At 45.3% G+C, this 27,106-nt stretch overlaps 1 protein-coding gene across 4 annotated transcripts in view; it reads left to right on the top strand.

Moving 5' to 3' along the window:
- The window catches only part of EFCAB5 (EF-hand calcium binding domain 5), a 592,664-nt gene that overhangs the window by 191,775 nt on the left and 373,783 nt on the right, over window positions 1–27,106 (top strand). The window contains exon 1 of one of the 4 annotated variants that reach the window (XM_085649238.1): window positions 19,790–19,903. The exons of the other annotated variants lie outside the window; for them this stretch is intronic. The gene's annotated coding sequence lies outside the window, so the exon portion shown is untranslated. Of the gene's footprint in view, window positions 1–19,789; window positions 19,904–27,106 lie in introns of those variants that run through there. 4 annotated transcript variants of the gene reach the window in all.

Genomic DNA, 27,106 nt, shown 5'->3' with positions numbered 1-27,106 from the left:
GATTAAATAAATAATAATACAATCACAGTACTCAAGGCTTTTTCTGTGGAAGGGTACGTCAAATAAATACTGTCTTAACGATTCAATAAATAAGGTAGATCATAAATAATCAAGGCATAAATATAAGTGCATTACATTACAGGCAATTAAATATTATGAGGCAATAAATACTGTACGACAATAAATATTGTGAAACAATAAATACTGTGAGGCCATAAATAGGATAAATACAATAAATACAGTGCTCTCAATAAATAATAAAAGCCAACAGTGACACTTGTAAATCAGTTCACATTCCTGAGGTACTATGGGATGATTTGACCCAATCCCAGCTTGTAAAGATTTGGATGGCCTGAGGGGTATACTCCCTGGCTTGGACAAGGCTGAGGCCTAAACTGAGGTAGATAAAAGGGGGGATCTAGAGATCTGGCTCTCCCACACTACACAACCCCTCTGTATTAGTCTCAGCTCACCCCTGGCACAATCAAGCTGGTTCCAGCACCCTAGGTTAGTCTCTCAGGGCTCCACAGGGCCTTAGGCGCCCTCTATTCTACTTACTGCCCTTTTTATGTAGCTCCGACGTCGCTGGAGTCGTGTCGACGCCGTGAGGCGGCTCCGGTTCGATGTCGGCGGCCTCGGCGCAATGTCAGTTCTTGACGACGCCGGTAGGCGGTTCCGGTTCGATGTCGGCGGCCTCGGCTCGATGCCGACCTCCGGTTCGATGACGTCGGGCTGTCTTGGCTCGATGTCGACTTCGGGCAGCTCCGGTTCGATGTCGGCGGCCTCGGCTCGATGTCGGCCTCCGGTTCGATGACGTCGGGCTGTCTTGGCTCGATGTCGACTTCCGTCGGCTCCGGAGTGCGACCTCCACTCCCGACCTCCGGCACGATTCTCTTCAGGTTCCGGCGACTCCGGAGTGCGATCTCCACTCCCGACCTCCGGCACGCTTCACCTCGGAGGGCGGACTTCACTCCCCCGTCGACGCCGCTCACTCGACCTCGGGTGACTTCCTCCTCGACCTCTGGTACTCTCCACGACCTCCGTCGGCGCCCTCTCTCGACCTCTGGCGGCTCCGGGTACGACGTCTGCTTTCCAGTCAGCGCCGCTTCTCCACCTCGGGCTCCAGGTCTCAGGCTTCTCGACGTCGGACTCCAGGGAAACCAATAAACAGGTCAGATTCTTGCTTTTCTTTACTTCTAAGGCCTGTTCCTGCTGTCCAGGTCCTTAAGATGGTTTTTCTTGCTTTTTCCCACACAGGGCTCCAGGCTGGGCTCAGTCAGTAGGGACTAGTATCAAGGGTGGGTTTATGGACCCCACTCCAGGCACAAGTTTCCACCCCTGCTGCCTCACTCCTTCCTCCTTCAGTTCTGTGCTCCTCTCTCTTCACCAGTCAGGTGCCAACTGCCAGCTCCAACTGTCAACTCTGGCTTAGCTTCCCAACATTCCAAACCGCCTCCAACTGTCACAGGGTTCTGGAATGTTCTGGAAGGTGCTGGTAGGTTCCAGTGGGTTCTGATGATGTCACAGGTGGCCACCATTTTGTGCTCCAGGCCCTCAGACAGAAGTTCCAGGGGTAGATAAAATGGCTCCCTGAATCTGCATCAATACGAAAAAGTCTGGTGGTTCCCAAAAAGGAAAAATACTAACAGGGTTTGAGGCAAAAGTGGGACAAAATAAATAATGATGAGGAGGGACCACCCAAAGGGCTGACAGGTCTAACACACGTCCCCCCCAGCTGAAAGTGGGGAGAGCTACCCAACCCCTTGGGAGTTCTCATCACTAAGGCGGAAATACCTTGAGAGACCGTCTGCATTGGCGTGGTCCACTCCAGGCCGATGTTCCACCTGAAAGTCCATTCCCTGTAGGGAAATAGACCACCTCAACAACTTGGGATTCTCCCCCTTCATCTGCATCAGCCAACGAAGGGGTCTGTGGTCGGTCTGAACCAGGAAGTGCGAGCCAAACAGGTATGGCCGCAACTTCTTCAGAGCCCATACCACTGCAAAGGCTTCACGCTCTATTGCACTCCACTTCTGTTCCCTGGGAAGTAGTCTCCGGGATAGGAAGACCACGGGTTGATCCAGACCCTCTTCATTGAGTTACGATAACACTGCCCCAATGCCATGTTCTGATGCATCTGTCTGGACAATGAACTTCTTGGAAAAGTCTGGGGCCCTTAAGACCGGGGCCTCGCACATGGCTTGCTTCAGCTTCACGAAGGCCTGCTGACAAGCCTCCGTCCAGACTACCCGTCGAGGTTGTTTCTTGGACGTGAGCTCCGTGAGGGGGGCTACGATGGTACCGTATCCCTTCACGAAGCGGCGGTAGTATCCCGTGAGGCCCAGAAAAGCTCGGACCTCAGTCTGTGTCTTGGGGGGTTCCCAGGCCATGATGGCCTCGATCTTCGCCTGGAGGGGTTGCACCGCTCCCCTACCCACCAAGTGTCCAAGGTACACTACCGACCCCTGCCCGATCTGGCACTTGCTGGCTGATCGTCAATCCAGCTTGTCTCAGGGCCTGGAGAACAGCTTGCAGGTGACGCAAGTGATCCTCCCAGCTGTTACTGAAGACGGCTATGTCATCCAGATAAGCAGCAGAGAAACTCTCCATTCCGGTGAGGATCTGGTTTACCAGGCGCTGAAACGTGGCAGGTGCGTTCTTGAGCCCAAAGGGCATCACACAGAACTGGTAGTGGCCATTGGGCGTGGAGAAGGCTGACCTTTCCCTTGCTCCCTCAGTCAAAGAGATCTGCCAGTACCCAGAAGTAAGGTCAAAGGTACTTAGATATTGGGCAGCTCCCAGCCGGTCAATCAATTCATCCGCCCTAGGGATCGGATGAGCATCAGTTTTGGTTACTGAATTCAGTCCCCGGTAGTCCACACAGAACCTCAGTTCCGGTTGGCCACCCGGTGGTGCGGCTTTTGGTACTAACACCACCGGACTGGACCAGGGGCTGCTAGAAGGTTCGATCACTCCTAGCTCCAGCATCTTAGTGACTTCACTGTTAATGCTGGCCTTCACCTTGTCTGACATCCGGTAGATCTTGGACTTCACAGGTGGGCTGTCTCCTGTGTCCACATCATGGACGCACAGGTGAGTCCTACCCGGAACAAGGGAGAACAATGAAGAGTACTGTCCCAGGACCTGGCAGCAGTCCTCTTGCTGTTCAGGAGTTAGGGAGGGGGAGAGAATCACTCCCTCCACCGACCCATCCTTCTCTTGAGACGCAAATAAATCGGGGAGAGGCTCGCTTTCCACGTCCTCTCCTCCGTCAGTCACCATCATCAAAATGACTTCGGGCCTCTCGTGGTGGGGTTTGAGGCGGTTGGCATGCAGCACCCGTAGGGGCTGACGAGGGGTCTTAAGATCCACCAAGTAGGTAGCCTTACCCTTCTTCTCCAATACCTCAAAGGGTCCTGACCAGCGATCCTGGAGGGCGCTAAGCTCTCCTGGTTCGATCACCCACACCTTCTGGCCAGGCTCCAATTCCACCGGGTGAGCGTTGTGGTCATACCACGCCTTCATTACTGCTTGGCTGGCCTCCAAGTTGTCAGAAGCTTGCTTCCACAACTTAGCCATTTGGCTCCGGAAGGCCAGCATGTAGCTCACCACGTCCTGGGGAATCTTTCTGGGAGTTCTTTCCCATCCGTCTCTCACCAGGTTGAGAGGTCCACGTACAGGGTGCCCATACAAAAGCTCGAAGGGGCTGAAGCCCACTCCCTTCTGTGGCACTTCCCTGTAAGAAAAGAGTAGACAGGGTAGGAGGACGTCCCATTTCCTCCGCAGGCTTTCAGGCAGACTTCTGATCATGCCTTTCAAGGTTTTGTTAAACCTCTCCACCAGACCATTGGTCTGGGGGTGGTAAGGAGTTGTGAACCGGTAGGTCACTCCACACTCCTTCCACATGGCCCGCATGTACGCTGACATGAAGTTGGTCCCCGTGTCGGACACAACTTCCTTGGGAAAACCCACTCGGGTAAAGATTCCCATCAGGGCCCTAGCCACAACAGGTGCTGTAATGGTCCTCAGAGGTATTGCCTCTGGGTACCGTGTGGCATGATCCACCAGAACCAGGATAAACCTGTGACCAGCTATAGTAGGTGGATCTAACGGACCCACAATGTCGATGCCCACCCTTTCAAAGGGGGTGCTAACGACAGGAAGTGGTTCCAGGGGAGCTTTCAGCTTCACCCCTGTTTTCCCACTGGCTTGGCAAGACACACATGTCCGGCAGTAGGTATCGGACGACACTTTCATTTGAGGCCAATAAAAGTGTGGGACAAGACGGGCGAAGGTCTTGTCTTGCCCCAAGTGTCCTGCCAAGGGGATCTCGTGAGCAAACTCCAGAAGGAAGGCTCGATAACGTTGAGGGACTACCAAGGCTCGTGACGATCCATGTAGGGGTGCCTTGGGTTCACTGTAGAGGAGGCCATCCTCCCAGTAAACACTGTAGTTCCCTTCAACGTTCCCTGCTGCCTGGGCTTCGGCCTGTCGCCTCAGCCCCTCAAGGGTAGGGCACTCCCTCTGGCCCTGGCAGAATTCCTCCCTGGACGGGCCTCCCTCCACGTGCCACTCGGCCGGGATGGGTAGGTCCTCCAGTTTGGTAACATCCCCCACCGCTGACTCCTGGTCCACCACCTCCGGTGGCCTATCCGTCCTACGGGGTGCGGACGCCGAGGCAGGCTCCTCCTGTCCTCGGTTCTTCCCTTGACTGGCAGCTGGCTGGGCCTTTGTTCCAGGCTCCAGCCGAAACGAACTCCCTCTCCGGGTAGTCGCGGACCTTGTGCTCACACAGGCCCAGTCAGGTGAACCCAGCATCTCGGCATGAGTCCGGTATTCCACCTCCTTCCAAGCGTTGTGCTCCATGTCATTCCCCAGCAGACAATCGACTGGCACGGCAGGGCTTACGGCAACTCGAAGTGAACCTGCAACCCCCCCCCATTCAAAGGGAACCTCGGCCACCGGATAGTGGCCTGTTCTGCCGTCAGCCATCGCGGCTGGGTGGAGTACATCGGGAATTACCTGCTCTGGAGACACCAGTTGGCTACGCACCATAGTCATACTGGCTCCTGTGTCTCTCAGAGCCTCCCCTCTTTGGCCGTTGATGGTGACCCACTGCCCATACTTTACAGTATTTGCGGGCACCTGGATCTTAGGAACCATCTCCCGTTCTCCCAGGGACACTAAAGTGACACCCACCCACTCCCTTCCCTTAATTAAAGGCATCTCCTCCCCGAGCACTACACTAGCTACTCCGGGGGTTTTTCCTCCAATGGGAGGGGGTGGTCATTTCGGGCACTTCGCATCTCCCTTATAGTGTCCAACGCCACCGCACTCGAAGCAATGGACAACCCTTGGCTGCTGACTCTGGCCAGGATTAGGGTTTCTGGGTGGGTTAGCCCTAGGGGTGAATCCTGTTCCCTTCCCTTGGAAGTTATTTTGGGGGCCTTTGGAGAACTCCTTTTTCTTTTCCCCTCCCTCTTTCTTCTGGGGGGCGCCCTGTCAGGCCTTTTGAGTATCCCCTCCAGTCCCCCTTGTGGACACCCGGGTACTAGCCCAAATGTCCGCCTCCTCAGCAAGCTTCCGGGGATTGGTCAGCTTGCTATCCACCAGGTGTTGACGCAGTTCAGGGAAACATTTTTCGAGCAGGTGTTCCTTCAGTACTAAATCAAACAACCCCTCGTAGTTCCTCACTTCACTGCCCTGAATCCAACCCTCTAATGCCTTCTTTGCATAGTCCAGGAAGTCCACCCAATTCTGTGTGCCCAGTTTGTGACTACCCCGGAACCTCTGTCTGTACTTTTCGGGTGTTAGTCCAAACTTTCTTATGAGCGCTAGTTTCATGGTGGGGTAGTGGGTCTGCTCATCCTCCTCTAGGGCCAATAAAGCATCCCTACCAGCTGGAGGCATGTACCTGTACAATCCCCCTCCCCAGTACTTCTCTGGAACCCCATGGGCCCTTAACGAGACCTCATAGGCCGCTAGCCACTTGGCAATATCGTCGCCCACTCCATAGCTAGCTACTATGTGCTTTGGCAGGTAGGGTTTGGGTTCCCTAGTGAACTCTCTTTCTTGGTCTTTGCTGCCACCATTAGGAACAGTGTGTGCCCCGACTCTTAGGATCTGAAGATCTATCTCTTTCAGCCTTAGCTCATGAGCCATCCTCTGTTCCTCCTTCTCTTTCTCCAGCCTTGCTAAGTCCCATGTGAGCTGTCTTTTCTCCCTCCGGTCTGTTAACTCCACTTCAGACAAGCCACCGCTAGAGGCACTGCTGCCCTTCCTGGAAATGGTTCTGGGCCCCGCTACTAGGTTCCCCACCTCAGGTTGGTACATCCCAGCCCCCTCGCTGTCAGGCTCTCCATCCCTGTCTTCCTGCTCAGACTTGCTTTCTCGTCGTGCCTCCCCCCAAGCCCTTAAGCTGGTTTGGAGTGCACCCTTCTTTGCTCCTGGGGGACAATACACCCCCTCCCGCTGACAAAACTCCCTGAGTTGGGCCACAGTATAGGTTTCCAGGTCTTCTAGCACAAACTCCATTTTGCCCACTCAGAACAGAAGACAGGTTTTTACAGAAGCAATGCAGGGGGGTACCTTTAATAATACCTCCTCCCACCACCAGAGTAAATTTGGAAAAAACAAAAACTCACAATTAGGAAGGCCGCTTTGAGAAAACTCCAGGTGTAGGCCTATGGACTACCCACAGTTATTGTCGAGTATGCGTAGGCACAGCTCTATCCCACCGCTGAACACCAACTATGTTAGAAAAACCCCACTCCCACACCGGAAGGGTGGTGGTAATGGGGTCTTCCCAGACATACACTGTGGTAGCTTGGCTTGAGTGGTCAGGGGTCAGGCACCGTGTTAAGCATACGCAATACCCACACAATAACCATGCGTGCATCCGTTCCAAAAACGACACTACACCTTAAAAATTATTCTTAAAATATATTTCTTTATCTTCTTTTCTCTTAGTTGCTGATTAAATAAATAATAGTACAATCACAGTACACAAGGCTTTTTCTGTGGAAGGGTACGTCAAATAAATACTGTCTTAACGATTCAATAAATAAGGTAGATCATAAATAATCAAGGCATAAATATAAGTGCATTACATTACAGGCAATTAAATATTATGAGGCAATAAATACTCTACGACAATAAATATTGTGAAACAATAAATACTGTGAGGCCATAAATAGGATAAATACAATAAATACAGTGCTCTCAATAAATAATAAAAGCCAACAGTGACACTTGTAAATCAGTTCACATTCCTGAGGTACTATGGGATGATTTGACCCAATCCCAGCTTGTAAAGATTTGGATGGCCCGAGGGGTATACTCCCTGGCTTGGACAAGGCTGAGGCCTAAACTGAGGTAGATAAAAGGGGGGATCTAGAGATCTGGCTCTCCCACACTACACAACCCCTCTGTATTAGTCTCAGCTCACCCCTGGCACAATAAAGCTGGTTCCAGCACCCTAGGTTAGTCTCTCAGGGCTCCACAGGGCCTGAGGCGCCCTCTATTCCACTTACTGCCCTTTTTATGTAGCTCCGACGTCGCTGGAGTCGTGTCGACGCCGTGAGGCGGCTCCGGTTTGATGTCGGCGGCCTCGGCGCAATGTCAGTTCTTGACGACGCCGGTAGGCGGTTCCGGTTCGATGTCGGCGGCCTCGGCTCGATGTCGACCTCCGGTTCGATGACGTCGGGCTGTCTTGGCTCGATGTCGACTTCGGGCAGCTCCGGTTCGATGTCGGCGGCCTCGGCTCGATGTCGGCCTCCGGTTCGATGACGTCGGGCTGTCTTGGCTCGATGTCGACTTCCGTCGGCTCCGGAGTGCGACCTCCACTCCCGACCTCCGGCACGATTCTCTTCAGGTTCCGGCGACTCCGGAGTGCGATCTCCACTCCCGACCTCCGGCACGCTTCACCTCGGTCTCCGGCGACTCCGGAGGGCGGACTTCACTCCCCCGTCGACGCCGCTCACTCGACCTCGGGTGACTTCCTCCTCGACCTCTGGTACTCTCCACGACCTCCGTCGGCGCCCTCTCTCGACCTCTGGCGGCTCCGGGTACGACGTCTGCTTTCCAGTCAGCGCCGCTTCTCCACCTCGGGCTCCAGGTCTCAGGCTTCTCGACGTCGGACTCCAGGGAAACCAATAAACAGGTAAGATTCTTGCTTTTCTTTACTTCTAAGGCCTGTTCCTGCTCTCCAGGTCCTTAAGATGGTTTTTCTTGCTTTTTCCCACACAGGGCTCCAGGCTGGGCTCAGTCAGTAGGGACTAGTATCAAGGGTGGGTTTATGGACCCCACTCCAGGCACAAGTTTCCACCCCTGCTGCCTCACTCCTTCCTCCTTCAGTTCTGTGCTCCTCTCTCTTCACCAGTCAGGTGCCAACTGCCAGCTCCAACTGTCAACTCTGGCTTAGCTTCCCAACATTCCAAACCGCCTCCAACTGTCACAGGGTTCTGGAATGTTCTGGAAGGTGCTGGTAGGTTCCAGTGGGTTCTGATGATGTCACAGGTGGCCACCATTTTGTGCTCCAGGCCCTCAGACAGAAGTTCCAGGGGTAGATAAAATGGCTCCCTGAATCTGCATCAATACGAAAAAGTCTGGTGGTTCCCAAAAAGGAAAAATACTAACAGGGTTTGAGGTAAAAGTGGGACAAAATAAATAATGATGAGGAGGGACCACCCAAAGGGCTGACAGGTCTAACACACAGCTACTGCTTTTCCACCTTGCTGGGATATATACTGCACCACCACGGCTGGAAGCTATAGTAGTCGCCGACTTCCTGGACCAGGTGACTTTTCCTCGTATAACGCCGACACAGGCGGAGGGATTGTGCAAGATTATAAGGTTGGAGGAACTGAAAGAGGCACTCCGAGCTATGGCTAGAGGGAAATGGCCGGGACCCGAGTGATTGCCGGTTGAGTATTATCAGGCGCACGCTGCCACCTTGCTCCTGACACTTTTGGAAACTAACTTGGAAGCCCATGACCGGGGCGAGCTTCCAACACATATGAGAGAAGCAGTTATGCCTCCAAAGCCAGGCAAAGATCCTGTGGACCAGGGGTCATACAGGCATCTCTCCATGTTGAACGTGGATGTAAAACCTCTCGCAAACGTTTTGGTGCTTCGGTTAGGGAGGGTTATCACAAATTTGGTGAGGGAGGACTAATGTGGTTTTGTGCCGGGGAGGGGATTACACATGAACCTCAGAAGGTTATCTCACGACATGCATGAGACAAGGGAATCTGTATTTGAAGCCACTTTGGTTTAGTTGTATATAGAGAAAGCTTTCAATACATTGCCATGGGCGTATTTGTGGGAAGTCCTAACCCGTACGGGTTTGGGGACCGGAAACCTGTTGTGGGTCCAACTGCTTTATACACTGCCCACAGCGAGAGAGAGTTTGGGGACCGAGATGTCCGAGGCTTTCAGTTTAGGAAGGGTCACTCAACAGGGCTGCTTTTATTTGTGCAGGCGATTTACCTCAGGGACCAGTGCTAGATTGGAGGATACCAGTCGAAGATGATCATCATGTTGTGTCGCTGTACGCGGATGACATGTATGTGATGGCCTATGAACACTTGGTCCTGCTCCTCATGCAGCTACTGGGACATTTTGGCACAGTGTCAGGGCTACACATTAATCGTCACAAGATGGTGCTTTATCCTCTAGCTGCCTTGGTGGGTAGAGAAGAGGCAAATCTTCCAGTTGTGGGAATGCCATGGGAAATACACACCTTCCGGTATCCTGGGCTCCAGATTACTCATGACAGCTACATCCAATATGTACTGAATATGAGGAGAATACTGGAGGGTCTAGGGTGTTCAATCCAATTCTGGATCACGCTGTCCCCTGTCAATAATGGGTAGTTCGGCCCTGAGTAACATGATCCTCCTGCCCCGTCGCCTCAACTCAATGCAGAACTCCTTTTGTACACTGCCATCGGAGATGTTTAAATGAATAGATAAGTGGTATGGGCAAGCAAGAGATGCATGGTGCACCTGGAGGTGCTGAAGCTAGATCTAGGAGAGGGCAGACTAGGCCTGCCCGATCTGCAATTGCATTATCTGGCAGGTCCCTCACAATATGTGGCAATGTGATGTGATACTGAACCTAACTGGCAAAAAAGCTTGCTGTCGGGGTCTGTTGGTACCGCCCAGCTCCCTCATTTGCTGATGTGCGGCAGGGATCTGCCACAGGACACTCCTTTTTGCGTCGTCACACGTATAGGACCTGGGAGTTCTGCAAGTTATCAAGAGAGCGCTATACGACCTGCTTCTCCCGTTTTGGTGGTCATGCCCTTTCCTGCATATCCGCAAATCCATGAATGTTGAGGGTTGGATAGCGGGGTTGTGGGATGGCGGGCGATCTATATATGAATGGTATTTTAATGGACCTGGTGGATATGGGAACACACTACGTGGTTGATGATCGACAGTTTCTGCAATATGCCAGCATTTCAGGCACTGTCCGAGAGATATGGCCCACCTTCCCAGAAAAGCCATAGAAGACTAATGTACTTATGTACTTGGAGTAAAGGCATTATTTCCTGACTAAATGTAGCTCTGAAGGCCAACAGGATGATGGTTGTTGCTGCACGTGGGCAAGCATGGAACAGGGAAGTTGAGACACTACTTTCGGACAATGACTGGCCCAGGGGGCAATCACCAGTTCGCAGGTAGCCAGTAACACCTGCTTCAAACTGGTAAACTTTTATTTTCTTTATCAAGCCTACCTGATCCCAGCCCGACTGCTTAAGGCATACCAACGAGGTCGCCGGGTAGCATGAGATGCGGGAACACGTCTTCAGATTTCTGACACGTGGCATGGAACTGCACACTACTCCAGACGTACTGGAGAGAAGTGCGTGGAGAAATACGTAGAGTGACAAAGTTGGCCGTGGAAATTTCAATCCGTCATTGTATACTGGGTTTACTGCTACTCCCCAAGAAGGGAAGAAAAATGCGATATAAATTTGCTCAGCTGGGCATGTTGCTAGCACGCCACCATAAATCTACACACGGGGCCATCCCCAGTCCCCTCGGCTCTCACTAAATGGAGGGCAGACCTGCTGGTGTGGGCTGTGGCCGAGGAGTGTAGGCTTCGGAGAGTGTGTACGGACGAACATGTGGAAAGAGACCTCGAGATGTGATCGAGTATGTAAGAGTATGTAAGATGTATTCGGGAAAACTGTAGAAGACGAAGTGAAGGGGGAGACCAGAATGGAAGTGATGAGGAAGGAGACACAGATATGAACGAAAAGAGCGAGCGGGAGGGAGTGTCAGACCCACACATAACAGGGTACATGTATTAGATCAGAAAGAAATTGTTGATAGTTCGCCTGAATAGAAGCTAAGTCAGGCTTAAGAATGACAATGGGGCACCCTCCGCTATGCACACACAACAGTCTGTATAGCAATAATGTGTATGAAGGAGGAAGAGAGGTTTTGATGTCTCCTCTCTTGCTCATGGAACTGAGAATGCACGTCGCTCACCTGCCTGGACTGTGGACCCACCACACACTCCTAAATGAAACTGTCTATGTCAAACTGTAATAATGCTGCACTGCTATATGATTGTGTAGTCTTATTTAAACAAATGTATTAAAAAAATAATTATCTAATTGATTATTAACTATATAAATTGTGCAATAACTATATTTTTTAAGTTATATTAGGTGTTGGTTGGGTTTAGAGAGGAATAGGGTGGAAAGTTAATTATTAATTAATTTATAATTACTTTATTAATTCATATTTACTGATTCAATTATCTCAATTGTGTTGCATTTATTTTTATTAGTTATATTGTAGTGTGCGCTGCTAAGTTATTTAAGTATTAAATAATGACCATTTCTAGAAATGATAATTAATTATTACATTGTTTAGTAATCATGTTGTTTGTCTAATTGTTTTCTATTTTCATATAAATAACTTTTTTTGGGTTAACAATAAAAATGTATATTAAGAGTTTCATAAATGTTATAAATTAATAGGGTTATGTTTACTTTCTCAGAGAGAGGTGTGGCGCAGCGGCCAGGGTGGCTGACTCCCCAGCGCAGGGCTCATGGTTCGATCCCCGAATCGGCGGCAGCTCAGCTCAGCACCATGTGACTCTAGGCAATGGCTCACTTAATCTCCCCAACGGCCCCAGTGCCTTGAGACCCTTAGGGGTGTGTAGTTCGCGCTTTACAAATTCTGAATTTAGATTTAGATTTCCCTACTGTTGCAAAGACTGGAGTGGGAATAGTAAATGCTACCCCTCAAAAGTCCAATGCTTTTCATACCGTTGCACAGACTGGTGTGGGAACAGTAAATGTTACGCCTCTGCAGTCCAACACTTTTCCTACGGTGGCACAGACTGGAGTGGGAATAGGAAATATTACCCCTCTGAAGTCCAACGCCTTCCATACTGTTGCTCAGACTTCAGTGGGAACAGTAAATGTTACATCTCCGAAGTCCAACACTTTCCCTATTGTTGCATAAACAGAAGTGTAAATAGTAAACATTACCTCTCCGAAGTCCAACAATTTCCCTATTGTTATACATACTGGATCGGGAATAGTAACTTTAACTCCTCCGAAGTCCAACGCTTTCTCTACTGCTGCACAAACTGGAGTGGAAATAGTAAATTTTCAATAAATCATTAATTTGTACAGTGCAATCTGCCATCCCTAGGGGTATCTGGGTGCTGAAGGTGCAGTATCTCTGTCGAAAAGCCAGGTCTTGGGTCTCTGTTTGAAGGAAGTCCATCAGCGAGGGTACCATTCGAAGGTGGAGAGGCAGGTTGTTCCAAAACTTGTCAGTGATATAGGAGAAGGAGTGTCCCCCGCTGTGGCAGATGCGGGGCTGTGTGCGCTGGTGGGTGAGGTTTTACCCCTCGGAGTCCAACGCTTTCCTTACTGTTGCACAGACTGACGTGGCAATAGTACATCTATTATTTCCAGATTTCAATACTTTTTTTCATATTGTTTAAATATATTTAATATTAGTATTTAATTTATATATTATTTGTTTGTATATATAATTCAAATATATTTTTTTAATTAAATAATTTACTAATTTATTTAATGTTTTGCATTTGGTTTGTTAACATTTCGTGTCTATTTATATCTCTTTATATTTAACTATATATATATTTATATGTATGCTTTTTTTAGTAGTATATATGTATATTTAAACCTACACACACAGATATATTACCTACTGGCGGTCGCCAGTAGGTAGTTATAGTTAGGACCCTGTTTCCATAGGAAAACCGCAACATTCTATTTTGAATAACTTTGGCGCCGGTCGACGAATCATCGCAAATTTTTCAAAATAGGTGGGGCGCTACGCTCCGCTCCTACCCGAAAGTCTCGGGGGGATTCGTCAAGCGGGGGCTGAGATAAAAGGGGGGTCCCAATACGCGTTTTTCCCATGCATTTTTCCATAGGACCTTTAGACACAGCTACAGCCCGAACGGCTGAACAGAATTACTTGAAATTTGGCAGAGAGGTAGTCCTCAGGTCAAGGAAGTGCCTTTTGTAGGTTTGGTGTAAATCTGTTCAGTAGATTCTGAGAAAATAGCCTTTAAATCAATATATATATATCTGAGCCAGCGTACGGTGCGCTTACGGTGCGCTTACCGTACGCGTACGGTGGCGTGCGCGAGCGCGATTCTGATTGGCCCTTAGATCTTAGTAAACATTCGAATCGGTCGAAACCAGGAAGCGGCAGCCGCCATTTTCTCTCTCGCACTCTGACAGGGGGTTGAAAAACCAAGTGCAAAAACATGTAAAGGGGCTGTTTACACAGCTACCAAGCACCTAGCCATGTCGAGGGAGTCCCCAACGATCCCCCAAGTGAAAAAAGGCAATTTTAATTTTTTCAAAAATTTCGCCGATTACGCTTACCGTACCCGTACGGTAAGAAATAATAATAAAAAAAAAAATATCCACATTCTCCCCACCCCGTGTGCAAAAGGTGCCCGAAGGGCACCTTTTGTGCATGACTTATTAGAGCTAAACAAAACATATATTTTACCTGTCACAACGATGCTCATCATATGTCCTCCATGTGCGCACGGTGCGCGAAGCGCATCGTGCGTTCATGGCCCATCTAGCGTAACGTGGGCACGCGGTGCGCGAAGCGCACCGCGTGCGAAGCGCACCGTGCGCGCACGGAACGAACTGCGTTAAGTGGGCGCGCACGCCACAAATGGCGTAAAGTAACTTAGCATTTAAAAAACCGTACAAATTCACTGAAAAAACCATAGGTTTCGCACACGTTATAGTTAGGAATTAGCATTTAAAAAACCTTGCAAATTCACTGAAAAAACCATAGGTTTCACACATGTTATAGTTAGCTGGTCATTTTACTGATAAAAAACCAATGAAATTCCCCCGTTATAGTTACTGTAGGCAACTATAACTCACGCGACCATAATCCTCTGCTGATGACATATGTGTCTTTATGAAAAAAAAATATTTGTAATATATGTATAGCTAAAATTTAATGGAAGAAGACATGGGCAAATAAGTGTCTAAATACAGTATTAGCATCAGCAGAGGATTACGGTCGCGTGAGTTATAGTCGCCTACAGTAACTATAACGGGGGAATTTCATTGGTTTTTTATCAGTAAAATGTCCAGCTAACTATAACATGTGTGAAACCTATGGTTTTTTCAGTGAATATTTATGTGTGTATGTTTATATGAGTATTTATTTTTAAACAGGATCAAATGTTACTTAAATGTATTTAACCTATTTGACATATTTTAAAATATTTAATATTTTTGTATGTTTTTTAACGATATTAGTGTGAAACAATATCTATTTTTTATATTTTTGTACTTACCAATATAGGCAACGATATTTTTTGCACAATATTTCTGTATCACAATAATGTTGTGATTGATATTATGTCAGTGATGCACGCTAGCGCCATTACGTTTTTTCTTTCTGTACTGCAGATTTTCCAACTTGCTTAAATTATTTTCATTTGTTTCTCCCACGTTATGTGACATTCATCTGACTTTAATATATGGAGATTATTTAGTTCTGTTAGACCTAATCCCAGTAGCACTTCGAAGACAGCTAATAGCCTTGGTCAAATATATATATTTATATGTATGCTTTTTTTAGTAGTATATATGTATATTTAAACCTACACACACAGATATATATTTATGTCTGTATGTTTATATAAGTATATATTTTTAAACAGGATCAAATGCTACTTAAATGTATTTAACATATTTGACATATTTTAAAATATTTTATATTTACTGTTTAAAAATATATATATTAAAAAACAATATTTTTGTATGTTTTTTAACAATATTAGTGTGAAACAATATCTATTTTTTGATATTTTTGTACTTACCAATATAAGCAACGATATGTTTTGCACAATATTTCTGTATCACAATATTGTTGTGATTGATATTATGTCAGTGATCCACCTTAGCTCAATTACATTTTTTCTTTATGTACTGCAGATTTTCCAACTTGCTTAAATTATTTTAATTAGTTTCTCCCCTGTTATGTGACATTCATCTGACTTTAATATATGGAGATTATTTAGTTCTGTTAGACATAATCCCAGTAGCACTTCGAAAACAGTTTAGCCTTGGTCAAATATGTTAGTGTTAATAATTCATTGATAAATAGGAAAAGCTTTGTAGCTTCAGGTTTGTACATCCCTCATCAGTGTTAAATAGATTACAAACCACTTGAAGCAATTCAAATTGCCTATATTAGAGGTACAATGGCTAATCATTTTTCTTGCTCTATGTACAAAAGCAGTCACTAAAGGACTGTTTGGTCTGTTTCAATTTTGTTAAGGCTTTGGGGACAAGAGATGTGTCAGGTCTCATAAAAGTATATGTATCAAAAAATCCAGCTCTTCTGTACATGTGGTTGATGCCTAGAATTGTAATATCTTTGAGAGAATAGATAAAAGTTAAATCTAATTTTTGAAAATCCTATCCGGGCTTGAAAAGGTGCTTAACGGTTGAGGCCACTCATTTAGAATCTGATCTTCCTGGTATGAGATTAAAAGATGTGCACAAATTATACATAATTTTTATTATTTGAGTAAGGCACTAAGGTCCAGATGTACAAAAGTTAGGAACTGTGATTCTCAAACTGTGATTATTACCGATTCGCAATGAGGAAATTGCAATTTCTAATGCACAAAAGCTTTGCAATATTGAATAGCGACTCCTAGTGGGTCGCAAATCGACTTACTTCATGAATATTAATGAGGTAGGTCACAGTTTGCAACCCATCCCATTAGGAATTATAGTAATCACGGGGTTGGTGGTCTGCTGGGGTCAGCAGACCACCATGTCTGTGATTGCTTTTAAATAAAGCAGTCTCTTTTTTAAATGCAGCCTGTTTTCCTTTAAGCGAAATGGAATTTGTTTAAAAAAGAGAAAATGAACCTTGGGACTACAGCATGCTCTTAAAAAATATTTTTGTTTACATTATCAAAGGGAAAAGTATTACTTGGGGACCTGATCCCATTTGTGAATTGGTTACTATTAGGCGTGGGTGGAATTTTTAATTTTGCAGGCGGAATTGGAGGAATTTAGTAATTCCACATTACTCTTGTAACGCGGAATTACTGATAAATTCCGCTGCTCCGCTGACAGAATTAATCAGCACTATGAAAGCACAAGTGAAAACACAACACTCGTTTTTGCAGAAAGGGGAAGGAACTTCGTCATCTCAGCTCAGAGCTCTCTATGGCCCGAGGCTCATCACATGGTAAGAGCTTCGATGACAGCTTTGCACAAGGGCAAGCACAAGAGGCTCTGCATTTCCAGCGAGCTGGGAGATGTTAGAGCTGCGTGAGAATGTACGGTCATTGACAGACTTGGGCTATTCCCATTAGTAGGCAAGAATGAGGGAATCGCTACGAACCAGCAAACACCCAGTGGGTTGCTCTAAAGGTGCCGGATGATAGCTTCCACCCCGGGGCTCCCGCCAACGCTCTTCAGCGCCAGGCTACTGCTTCTCATGCTCACTGGTACGGCTAGTGACATTCTGTATGGGAAACGTAGTGTCTGCTTCTGCATTCATAGGGTTTGTGTGTGCATAGTGTGTATTCTGTTACTGTGAACAGTTCCAAGCCCTGGTGTAAATAGTCTCATGATTGTCAATACCACTCTATCCTAAAATTTACCCGTCTGCCTTCCGTTGCCGTTTGCAGACGACACAAGGTGAAGCCAGGTGTGTAGTATGAGCAGTCTTAGTTTTGTCACCCTAAGGGCTTCAAGGGTGGGAGTGGTTGCAAATCTCCTTCAAGCTATGCTAATTATGTGTTTTTAGCCATGTCTCCCTGCCAGGATGTTCTATTATGGAAAGAATTAAGTAAATATACTAATGCAAAGTTTATCTATTGTAAATAATTGACTCTTTCCTTGGAAGTGCTTGGTTTAATATAGTTTGATGTACTCGGTCAGGTTAACAAAAATGAAACTTTGGTTGAATTCAATTGTTCAAGAAAGGAGCCATGTGTATGATATTTGCCATGCAAAGCAAGAAGCCCCTATGCACAGCCCTTGGCAGTGCAGAAGGCTCAGGGTGCATGGCCGTCATTCACACACTGTGCCCATGTGGGATCTTAACCTCAATATTTTACTGCCCCCCCAATATTTTGATCACCCTAAATGTACATTTGCCTGCTTAGTTCCTGGACACTTGATTTTGCAACAAGAGTGCAACCCTCCTCACCATCAGGACCAACAATTTAGCAGAGTAATACAAATAGTGACTGTGGCTCCTCAATAACCGAGTTCCTGATCATTGAGAAGTTAAAGGGTTCTATGACAAAATCTCAAAATAGGTATTACAGAGAAATTCAAAATACATACCATGAAGGCTCAGATACTGAGTACATAGTCATAAATTAGAATAATTCTGATTCCCTACAAGCAACAAAAATCATAAATGGAATGGACAGTGACCCTGGTAGAAATAGGAAAGCATCAAAATAATAAGACAGAGTCCTGTGAGGAAAATGAAAAGTCTCAAAATTCTGTTTTGTCAGATTCACAAGGAACACAGACTCCTTTGAAGAACTACACCTTACCAATCACAACTGACCTCTTCCATTCTCAAATTAGGATGTACACCTGACAATCTAAATTCTTTTTCCTCTTTCATTTTTTCTAATGCAAACTCTTGTTCTTCCCAGATTCTCACAACCTTTACTCCTCTCTCATTGTATTCTCTAATTACATTATTACTCAAAAGTCACATATAACCTTGATCTGTGTTAGTATCATACTTGTTTTGTACAGTCACTCTTAAAAAATGTACAATGTTTAATTGTTATTATCTTCTCTAACAGGCTTGAGCAGGCACCGCCCCATTGTGGGGAATAGGAGTTCGACCGCTGCACTGACGGGACCCTTGATCGTGTCAGACGTGGCTGTCTTTCCCCCACCTGCTGAGATCCAACCGCCTGCATCCTAATGCGGCGGTTGGATCCAATGGTCTGCATGGCGGTGGGACCGCCACCGACAGCCTGACGGTGGCGGTCCCACAGTCATCGTAATCAGGCCTTTAGACTTAAGCTCAGGTTCAAACTTAAACTCTAACCCTGACCAGCTTTGTCCTTGTCTGCTCTGTTCACTGTGACCAACATCTTTCCTTTAAGATAAGGGTACCCAAGCACACGTAAAATCAAGGTCAAAACAGTTAGAATATACATAAACAAGTAACACAAGTAGATCTTCGTCTCTTTCTTTTGAGTTTCTTCGGTTTAATATTCTTTTCTCAGAATGTATTTCACATTCTTCAAAATGGTTCCCAAGCCAACACGTGTTTCGTCGCCTTTAGTAGTTTTTTACATGCGACTTGTTCACGGCTAGGTACAAATTGATATGGTAATTACATTAGTTTATATGTTATTACAAGATGCAAACATTTGTAAACAACGTAAACAAATGTGCTCCCAGGGTAGGTGTAAAAAACTATGGGTAGATTCATCCATAGATGGTATCACAAGGCTATAGTGTACTATCAAACACCGTGAGGTATGGTGAGCACTAGCCATATCATATCAGTTGGTGATTGTCAGATCTTCTACAAACTGGCGTGTGAGTGACGTATGTGAAACAATCCTGTATGTGCTGGAACTTCATTCCAGTCTGAATTTAATCCGAAATCGCATGCGGTATGAACAGTCCATTAAGTCAGAAAAAACACAATAAGTACGCAGACTATTGTCGTAAAGAATTTATGAGTAGAGATAGAAAGTGTGCCAAATGGAAAAAACAGGTGACGCAAATAAAACAACTGACCTGAATACGGTTTAATATGCAAAGTCTGTAAGAATGTAATCAAGATAAGAAAAGTGTCAACATTGGTAACTATATAGACACTTTGTAAAATGCTTAAGTAGTGGACGAGTTCTTGTCCAAATTCATATACATACGTCTAGTATGACGATATTTCCAGGTTTAAAAATAAATGTGCATGGGCACACCGAGATTTTACTCGTGTATACTGAGACTAGAGTTTTAAATTTAATTTTATTCTATTTTCGTTAATAGCAAACGATATTATGGGCCTCCCCCTCCCTCGTCTCATGTTAAGATTATACTCTACATGTTTCGGGTTCTAAAGACTAGATGCTCTAATATTATACGCAGACGAGACGTATACGGGCCTAACAAATTTATGCATAGCTCATCTCGGCATTGCCGCAGAAATGTAATTTCTGACAGACAGACCAGTTATTTGTCTGTTGACAATACTGAGACAATCTATCTTTTTGTTTCAGACGAGGTGCTCAAATTTCGAGCACAGCTGAGATGTGAAAGCGTTTCACCCAGAAGAAATTCTTTAACCTCCCCCTCCCTCGTCGTTTGATTGTATGACCTGGAAATATCGTCATACTAGACGTATGTATATGAATTTGGACAAGAACTCGTCCACTACTTAAGCATTTTACAAAGTGTCTATATAGTTACCAATGTTGACACTTTTCTTATCTTGATTACATTCTTACAGACTTTGCATATTAAACCGTATTCAGGTCAGTTGTTTTATTTGCGTCACCTGTTTTTTCCATTTGGCACACTTTCTATCTCTACTCATAAATTCTTTACGACAATAGTCTGCGTACTTATTGTGTTTTTTCTGACTTAATGGACTGTTCATACCGCATGCGATTTCGGATTAAATTCAGACTGGAATGAAGTTCCAGCACATACAGGATTGTTTCACATACGTCACTCACACGCCAGTTTGTAGAAGATCTGACAATCACCAACTGATATGATATGGCTAGTGCTCACCATACCTCACGGTGTTTGATAGTACACTATAGCCTTGTGATACCATCTATGGATGAATCTACCCATAGTTTTTTACACCTACCCTGGGAGCACATTTGTTTACGTTGTTTACAAATGTTTGCATCTTGTAATAACATATAAACTAATGTAATTACCATATCAATTTGTACCTAGCCGTGAACAAGTCGCATGTAAAAAACTACTAAAGGCGACGAAACACGTGTTGGCTTGGGAACCATTTTGAAGACTGTGAAATACATTCTGAGAAAAGAATATTAAACCGAAGAAACTCAAAAGAAAGAGACGAAGATCTACTTGTGTTACTTGTTTATGTATATTCTAACTGTTTTGACCTTGATTTTACGTGTGCTTGGGTACCCTTATCTTGATTCTATGTGGTCTGACCGCAGTTTTTAGGGAGGCTGGTGGTTCTCCCCTACCCTCTAGCACCGTCACTGATTTATGAAGTTTACAGATATCAGGTGTACTCACCATAAGCGCCTATCATCTATTATAAATACCACTGTGCAAAACGTTAACTACCCAACATCTTTCCTTTGGGGGTCTTTGATTTTCAACTGCAACTTTTCACTACTTGAATCAGAGACTACTTCTTGCTGCCAGTCATGCTTTCGTCTTTTGCACTTTAAGAGCTCTTCACTTTGATCTCTGTTTTGAAACTGGACTTCTGAAATTTCAGGTTCTTCAACAGAGCTTTCAGTAACCTGAAGCTAAACCTAAACCTAAACCTGAAGTTTGTTTTTGCTTGTTGTCTTAACCATTTTCCTTTCTTTAAAACTAGAAATCACTGATATATTAGAGTGAAGGTAGAGATGTTTAAATTCTACCATAATACGGCACATTATCAATTTATACACAGTAGGCATTAATTAAACAACATAGCAATTGGAATGGTCATCCATCATCAGTCATTGGGACAGAGTTGAATGTGATGTGACCTCGTTTTATCCCATGTCTATCCTGTAATATGTTTTTTTAAACTTGTTTTTATTGGTAGCATTGCGTCATAGCATATACATTTTGTCATATACATAGCATACATCCAGTAATATGTTAACTAATTACCCCATATCTTGTGGAACTTCTTAGGGCACCCCCTGGCCTTATAGGTGACCTTTTCAGCAGCCAAGTAAAAGTCCTTTCCTGTTCTCCACTCCCGGAGGGTGGGCCCTTTGGCGGCTTCCCAGTATTTGGCCACATCCCTTTTGGCCATTATAAGGCCCAGATTACTGAAGAGGAGTTTAGCTCTTGGGACGTCTATCACAGTTGGTATACCTAACATGACCTATTTCGGGTCTATTTGAATGGTTTCCCCCAGTATCGTGGTCAGCTCTTCTAATATGGTGGTCCAATATGATTGTATCCTGGGACAGTTCCACAAGGTATGTAGGAACGAACCCTTTCTGCCCTACATCGTAAGCACTGTAGAGACTCTGCCCTGCCAAACTTATGTAGACAGGCACTATCTTAATATATGCTAAGTAGTATTTTGAATGGAATCAATCTTAACTCAGACCTAATAGCGACTTATCTTGGGTGCATTAAGGCTCCCTGCAAACTATGTCTTCCAAGTCCCCCAGCTCACTGCTCCATCTACCGCTCAGCTTAGTCAAGGAGTCAGACATATTATTGCTAATTGTTTTGTAAGTCCAGAAAAACGCTTTTTCCTCTGTCTCACCCTGAAGCAGTCTTCCTTCCAGGGGTGCATACTCGGGGATGTCTCTTGTTCTAGGTTCTCAGCCCCCAAGCATGCTTAAGTTGTATGCATTTAAAGTGTTGTGTCTTACTCAGTTAGTATTCCCACTGGAGGGAACTGAAGGTAATCAGGGTTCCTTCCTCCAGGAGATGCCGATGGAGTCCAATTTTCTGAACCCTTTCAAACTTTCACATTTCTTCCACAGGGGGTCTCGCGGGTAACTACTGCCTCCCATCCCATACACCTCTCTACCTTTTCCAGGCTTCTTTGGTCCTATGAGTTGCCGGCAGCAACTTCTAAAGCCCATCCCTCCATAGAGATAGTAAATATATGAGCCGGACTGGAATTTTGATCTTTCCAGCGCATAGGTAGAGTGGTGCCCCAGTTAATCCCTATTAAGTGAGCCGCCCAATAATACGCCCGGGAGGGTTATTCCCCCGTTATATTTATTGTGCTGTGGCATTAGCAGAGCCATTCTCGGGTGACCCCCGTCTCATAGGAGCATCCGGAATTGTTCCCTATTTTAACAAATATCTCTTCTGTGATTGCATGATATGTATTTTGAAGAATATAAATAGGCTTTCCTGTTTTCAGTTTCTATTTATGGTTAATTCTGGTGGGGTTTTTTCCAGTGTTTTCAAGTGATTTCAATACCTTAAAAAAACAGTGGTTATCAGTGGTTACATATTTTTGCGGCATTAAAAACAACAGAAACAGTGTTTTTTCAGTGTTCATGGAACTTTTTGCTTTTATTATTGCTTGCTGTCTGCACTGATAGTGCATGGTGTATAGACACAGTGTAATTCAAGTCCAAATACATTTTCAGAAATCAAACTTATCGTAGCACACCATTGAATACTTCTTCAGTGAGTCCTTGGTCATGCACGCTCCCTCTTTCCTTCCCATGTAAACTTTTATCTGTGAAAAGGCCCTCTCAACATTGGCACTTGAGACAGGCAGCGCCAAAATAGCCAGTATACAATTTGCTAACTCTGGCCACTGAAATAGCTTTCCATGCCAATACTGTTGCACCTCAAGATTGTGATTCTTTGCAACAGGTTCTGCAACATACGTGTTGAACTAGGCGCATATGCCCTCAAGAGTTATTGAAGCGGTCAAAAATGGGGCAGCACTTTTGAAACTCCGGAGAAAATTTCCCTTTACGGATGGGATCTATAACTTGTGCAGAATACCACAGTGAGGTTTCATTGACTTCAAATGCCATGCTTGGTGAAGGGCTATTTCTCATACATTGTAAAATAAAAGTTGCTGAATTGCTCCTCAACATTTCTTTGCTTACCAAGTGGCAAGCACTCTAACATGGAATATGTTGCAGTGCCAAAGTCACTAAAAGTGTAGCCCAGGCTACTCTGAAGGAGATGTTTCACCAATTATGCTGAACACTTGGTAGACAAGAGTGTTTTCAGACTCTAGTTTTTATTATGTCCACTACAGCAGTCACGCTTTCCTGTACAAATTTAAGAATGCAGCAGAGTGTACTTCTTTTCGAATCAATATGTGATCAAAGATCCTCACATTTTTCTTTGCCATCATCACTCAGCAAAGGTTCTGTAAAGGGATGCCACATGGATAATATTACATTCATGGTACCAGCTAATCCTCACCCTTGACAAAAACTCGACAGGCACTGTATATCCACAGTCATGGACTGGATTAAATCAAACCACCTCAAATGTAACAGCCAAAAAACAGAAATCATGCTGCTTGGGAAATCCAACCTCTTTATGCCCAAACAGTGGTGGCTGATGAACACAGCTCCACCTCCTAACACAGTAGGCACTGTGAGGAATTTAGGGGTTAGATTAGATTTTGCAATATCCTTCCACCAGCAAGCCCTCGCTGTGTCGGGCATGTGCTTACACATGATAAAAACCCTCAAAAAATGTCTTGATCTTCTCCCTGTCACTGCTAGGAAAACAGCTGCAGTAGCACTAATCCTGTCACGTCTGGATTACTGCAACAGCCTTTACTCAGGAGCAAAAAAGGCAGTTCTGAAAAGACTATAAACAGTCCAAAACGCGGCAGCCCGGCTGGTTTTAAAACTACCTAGGGGGTCCTCTTCTGCAGCAGCACTTAGAACACTCCATTGGTAGCCCATACATAAAAGGGTTGTCTTTAACATTTTAATAATCATCTTCAAGGCCACCAGGGCAACGGGACCAAAATATCTAAGGTCCAGTATCAGACCTTATATCACTCAACGGCTCTTGCGATCATCCTCTGGAAACCTTGTAGAACCCCCCCTTTCCATCTGACATCCAGAGGGGGAAAGTCAATGGCAGTCCTTGGAACGAAAGCCTGGAATAGCTTGCCCACTCAGCTGAGACTGGCTCAGTCTGAACCTATGTTCAAGAAACTCCTAAAAACCTGGATTTTTGCTGCCCCAGATCACACAGTGCACAGTGCTATCTCTCATCTGATCCTTACATCCCCACACCCCCAAGTGCTCACCAATCTCCTCTTGTCAGACTTCCATGCTTCTGCGTGCACCAAGATGCTCCTATACTTTGCATTGAATGTTTAAAGCCTGGGGCTTTTGGCAATTCAGCTACTACTATCAATACTGACTCACTAGACAAGTGGGCTAATGTATTGAGGGTTTTTACCTATTCTCTGTGGGTAAATGTGATGGTACATATTGGGAAAGATTCTTATGAAACCTACATTTTTCCTATCAGTGAAAGACTCAAACGTAGCCAAAAAATCTAATATAATTTTGATATTTCCTGATTCTCTACAGTTTATAAAATGAATAAATAACACCTAAAACATGGTTCTAACCCCTTTATCTTTAGACCAAAAACCAGAAAACTGAAAAAAGGAAGAAGAAACAATATTTTTGTGACATCCCTAAACAACAAAACTCAAGCATAATAATGTTAGCCCAGTCTTTCTTACTGCTACCTTATATAACAAAGTTACATTGTATTGGCCCCTTCAGGGAGAAATAAAAATGACTCTTTCACTCTCCTTTTCTGTTCTTTGAATGGCATTTAGTTTGTGCAGGTTTTTTTTTCAGTGTTTATATGTTTACACTGGTGAGGGCTATTTCCCTTCTGGTGGGGCTTTATCAGTTATTATGGGTTTAAACCTAAAACCGGACAGCCTAAATATAAAGGAGCTTTGAAAGAGTTATCGTTTTGTACATGGTAACCCTCCCAAGTAGTATTAGGGACAAAGATCTCCATCCTTCTACGTCTGCGTGGAAGTCTGTCAGAACTCTGAATATTCCTGTCAGGCCCATGTCCCTATCCAAGGTCACGTAGAGTACCAGGTATTGAAACCCCTGCCGGTCAATGCGTAGACGCCCATGGAGCTCTTCTGCCTCAAGGTGACCTCCAGTGATTTTAGGCTAGACTTATCCCAGTTTACATTGTAGCCAGCATGCACGCCATAATGCTTCAATCTCCTGAATATGCTCGGTATGGTTACATTGGGGCACGTGACATATAATAGAATGTCACCTCCGTATATTGAAATCAGTTTGTCCTGTATCTCATCTTCCATAATACGGAAGCCCGTGACATCTGGGTGTGTCCGAACCACACACGCCAGTGTCTCTAGTGTGAGAGCAAATAGTAAGGGGGCAAGGGGACAACCCTGTCTCATTCCCCACTCAATTGGGAATTCCTCATGTGTCACCCTATTTACATGTACCCTGGCTACCAGATTACTGTAGAGCAGTTCTACCCATGCCAAAATTTGGGTCCAAACCCAAACCTCTTCAGGGTTTCTGTTAGAGAGGGCCAGTGGACAGCATCAAATGTCTTTCGGCATCGAGAGACAAACATATATGAGGCTCATCACTGGTATGTTTTGTCTCTAGCCAATTCTTGAGCATGTGAAGGTTAAATCTGGTCGATTGGTCTTTGTGGATTAGGGAGGTGATCACTGGTGTTAACCATGTGGCTAGTATCATTGCTAGGATCTTCGGATTCATAATTCGATATTCAAAAGCGATATTGGTTGGTAAGAACTACAGACTTTTACGGGCTTACCAGCTTTATGAATTGCCACCAGTGTGGTGCTGCGGAGATCTCTCTGGAGGATCCCTCCTTCTGTTGCTTCAGTATACATTTTAAGTAAATGGGGACCTAGCATCCCTGCTTTACCTCCCAAAACTCCGGGATCACATTGGGGCCTGGGGTTTTCCCAATTTTTTGTTACCTCTAAGAGGGACAAGTCCTTCTCTAGGGCCAAACAATTTTTTATCTGTAGGATGGGTACCATCACTCCCTTCAAGTAGTTTACTATTTGGGGCTTGTCAGTTTATGGGCGAGCCCGGTAGAATTCTGCATAGTATCGTGCTATTCGTTGGCTATCTCTAGAGCTGTGGTGTACGACTCATTATTTGCATCCCTTATGGTGTGCATCCAACGCACCTCTGCCACTTTTCTGCTCAGCCAAGCCAGCAATTACCCAGCTTTGTTTCCTGCATCATATAAGCGGTGTTGAGTAGCTAGGATCTGGGTTTTCGCTTCATGATGCGTCAAGTAATGGAATTTCTTGCGGATAATCGCTATCTGACCATAATGTTGGGATCTGTCTCTGCCCGGGTTGTCCCTCGAGTTCTATTAATTTTCTCTCCAGTGATTCAATTTCCCTCACCTCTCTCTGTTTTTAATATTTTATGAAGTTTTGCACCCTATCTCTCAGCACAGTTTTGTAGGCCTCCCACAGCGTGACCACCAATGGCACTGAATCCTTATTTTCGTCAAAGTATATTACTGTGCCTACCCTAAGTTTACACATTACTGTCTCATCCCTTAATTCCCCAGGGTCTGTAAAAAAGCAGCCATAGTATTCACATTCTCCGTCTCTCCTCCTGGTCCGTTATTTCAGCTATCTTGTTCATCTTGCACAGCATATGCTCCAGGATCTGGGGAAAGACTAGCTGGAGTGTCTCTCTCCATATTAGCTATCTCTGTCATCAGCGGGTGATCCCTCTCTGACTCAGTAGAATGATCACTGTCCTACAGGTCCGGCATGTTGACTTCCTGTGGTTTATCACTTTTGGTCTTCATTGTAATCTGGGTTAGTTACCATTCAGAGTCAGAAGAGTGCCTGGA

Source organism: Triturus cristatus, chromosome 3_2 (assembly GCF_964204655.1).
Source record: "Triturus cristatus chromosome 3_2, aTriCri1.1, whole genome shotgun sequence".
NCBI classification, from domain to species: Eukaryota; Metazoa; Chordata; class Amphibia; order Caudata; family Salamandridae; genus Triturus; species Triturus cristatus.
The sequence above is the reverse complement of the archived record's forward strand: the minus strand, read 5'-3'. Positions and strand labels throughout refer to the sequence as shown.